This window comes from Crocodylus porosus, unplaced genomic scaffold, assembly GCF_001723895.1.
Source record: "Crocodylus porosus isolate Cpor-Errol unplaced genomic scaffold, CroPor_comp1, whole genome shotgun sequence".
NCBI classification, from domain to species: Eukaryota; Metazoa; Chordata; order Crocodylia; family Crocodylidae; genus Crocodylus; species Crocodylus porosus.
In genome coordinates, this window is record NW_017728886.1 from 139,359,285 (window position 1) to 139,362,882 (window position 3,598).

General features: G+C 43.4%; 1 long non-coding RNA gene across 1 annotated transcript in view; it reads left to right on the forward strand.

Annotated features, from left to right (window-relative positions):
• LOC109324578 overlaps positions 1-3,598 on the forward strand; it is a 22,795-nt gene that overhangs the window by 18,529 nt on the left and 668 nt on the right. The window lies entirely within an intron of this gene.

A 3,598-nucleotide genomic window follows, 5' to 3' on the forward strand; every position in this document is an offset into this window, starting at 1 on the left:
CTCCCTGTGCCTTTTACTTGAGCTCAAATAAACTCTGTCTGCTTCTCCCCCCAGTGTGTTTATTTGGCGCAACGCACACCGGGCAACGAACCCAATTGTTGCCTCCCTCGGGAACCTTGTGCCGGCAACAATTCTTTGGGAAAACTCCACTAGAAACATACCCATATGATAATAAATCCCCACTGGTGAATACTTTTTGATGGTTGCCATCTTTTAAAAAACATAAGCTAGACTTACTAGCTTAAAGCCTTAAAAACTTTCCCACAATTCACCAGGAAGAAATTTGTGGAACAGCTAATTTATCTTCTTTGCCTAGAACTATAGGTTATGCTTACAGATATTTTAGTACCACACACCATAGAGTGCTTAGCCAGAGAAATCTGAATGTAATTTTTTTTGGGCTGCTGGTAGATGTTCATTTAAACATATAATGGGACATTATCTCTAATCCCAACAATCATACATCCTAGCAAGTCACATGTTGTCATGCTTTGACCTGTTGGACATCTGACTTGTGATTAGCACCAGCCAATGCTACAAGAGGTAGCCAACGTGGCAGCACGTTACAGCCAGGCAGCAGCCCCCACTGCCGGACTGCTGCAGTGGGTAGAGAGTGCATGGAGTGCATGGGCCACTCCCGATTAGGGCAGCTTCAGCAGTCCAGATGGGACAAGGGGCTAGTGTCCTCAGATACCACTGGCTGAGCCTCAGAAGCTCATGAGAGAATGTAGCCCTGAGCTTCTCACAAGGGCAGGTTTTTATATTGCTGAAGCCAGCACAAGGCAAGTTTTTATACTCCTGGGGCCAGCATCTCTGCTCTTGTTCCCCCTAGATGCATATCTGGGAGGAGCTGGGCAGGGTTATTTTGCCCCATGCGGCACAATTTGCCCCACATCAAATTGCATGTCTGGACATGTGCGCTTAGGCAAAAAGTCCCAGCTGAAATTTGTGCTGCTCCTATTTGAGCTGCTGCAAGTGCACATACCTGCATGTGTGGATGCACCCTAGGACACTATAAATCTAACTGAAACCACTTTGTTATATAGGTAAATATAAATTATTTCTTTTCTTGAAGGAAGACAGAAACATGAAGAACATAAATACTGGTAAGATGTCAAAGCAAGATGAAAATTACTTCCTATTTTGACTGATTATAGAGGTAAATCCTCTATTGCTAATTCTATCCCATATTGGTAACTTCGAACTTTAACTGCCAGGTTTTAATTGTTTTTTAGGATTCCATGTTCCTGTTGAGTTTTCTGTAGAATTCTTACATTTTTTTCATGTTTTTCATATTTTAATTTGCATGTATTTTAGGACCTTATTTCATTTTTTTTCCTTCTATACACAGAGAAGACATTATCTTGTTTCTTGTCTAACAGAAGGGTTTATTTATTTACAGGATACCTATAAATATTCTACTTAATGTTGCTTCCTGTGACGAATGTCATGTATGTTCTTTTTTCCCCCCATGGCATCTGTTTCAAAATTAATATTAGAGGACAGTAAAACTTTGTTTATACTGTATCTGATTAATTTTTTTTCATTAGAATACTGTTTATGCAGCATTCTGCTCCTTTCTGTACAAAGATAATGTAAAGTGAAATTTAAGCTCTCTGATGTAATGTGGTTCCACAAGTCCAGAAGGATGTTGAGAATCTTAAGAGAGTCCAGAGGAGAGCTATGTACATGATCAGAGGGCAAGAGAACAGGTCTTACGATGACAGGCTAAGAGCCATGGGACTATTCAGCCTGGAAAAGCACAGGCTTGGGGTAACCTGGTAACAGACTATAAGTATATAAGGGGTGCGCATCAGGTTCTGGGGGTGTTGCCCTGTGGAATCAGGCCAACTCTCAGGATCTCAATATTGTGCTGTTAGACAGGAGGGCATGGTTTACAATTGCACGTACACACATTCAAAAATCAATTAGGTGCATACACATACATTTCCAACTCAGGCACATACACATCCAAGATTACCAGCCTAGGCTCATGCATACCTATCACCAGTTCAACCATATACACACAACACACACCAAAAATTAGACCACAATCAGTTGTCAATGCCCACACACTCGGTCCACATACACGGATCACTAATTCGTATATCACGCACATAATGACATATATATATATTCACCATTTCACACACATACGTACCACCTACACATACACACAGGTGAGTTCCTAACTTGGATGGTACAGTATGTGTATGTGTGTGCTTGGGGTACTTGGGATATCTGGGGGGAAGGTTAAGGTGAGAGAGAGAAAGTGTAGGGAGTGAAAGTTGCTGGGTCCAGGATAAGAACTAGTAGACTAGAGAGAACCTGGGCTGAGGAACTGAGGCTTGGGGTTACTTAAGGTCAAGTTGCCCCCGGGTTACTTGAGGTCACTGGTGCTGGAGTGGAAGCAAGGAAAAAAGCCTGCTGGCAAGGAGGAGACAGCCAGGAGAGAGAGAGGCAGAAGGCTTGGAGATTGGGGCTGGAAAATGCGACTGACAGCTGGGAGATTGGGGGGCAAATAAGTGGTGGCAAGGAGGAAAACTCAGGAAACAGACAAAAACCCAAGTCAGGGTTTAAAAATAAGAACCAGACTCAGTGGAAGGGTAAGAGTCTGGGTAGGGAAGAGAAATAGAGTCCAAGTCCTTTGCTTGGGGAAGGACTCCCTGGTAATTTAGGAAGGTGAGTGATAGCTATGTATCCTGGGCTGTGAGTTGTCCTTGATGGCCAGTTGAGTATTCTCTTGATCTTCAGCAAGGTGTTGTCCTGGATGGATAGGTGGTGTGTCATGATGCTGGTCCAGATTGAGAGGGAATCCCACTGGGTCTCTCTTCAGTACCTCTTTTTATGGGGCACACTACCTATGACCCTAGTTGTAGGGGGCCTGCCTAGGCAAGGCAGCCCCCTACAGCGATCCTGGTGTATTGAGCATGTGCATTCCTAGGTAAGGACACGCAGTTTCAGGTGTCTGTGATGGTGGGTTGACTGATTTCTGTAGCAGTCTTTGTCTTCCAAATCTTGAGCAAGGGAGGGTCAATGCAGGGTGATGGTTGGGTCATCAAGTTGATGGTTTCGGTCATTCAGAGGGAGCTATTTTTAGACCTAGTCCAATTGTCTCTCAAGCACCTTCATTCATCCCCATTCATTCAGGAACCAATTTACATAGGAGGGGCAGGTATGAGTCACACGTTTACAACAGAGTTATAGTAGGGTATGCCTGGATGAGGAACACAAGATGGAGACTTGATAAACAAAAATGGAAACTTGACATGACTTATGCTAACTTACATATATAGACCTAAATCATATCGTACCAGTAAAACAGTAATACAGAACAGTAAAAATCAATATAAACATAATAATTATACAATATAGAGGGCTATAGCCTGTACAGGAGGGATAGTGTTGACAAAAGGGGCGGGGGTGTAGCTCTCTATGTGAAGGAAAGCTACATGTCCCTGCAAGCTGATGTTGGTGACCAGCATGGACAGCTAGAGAACCTCTGGGTAAAAATTTGTGGGAAATACGGCACAGGGGACACAACGGTGGGAGTCTACTACAGATCTCCCACTCAAAGTCCTGAGCTTGACCAGGAGTT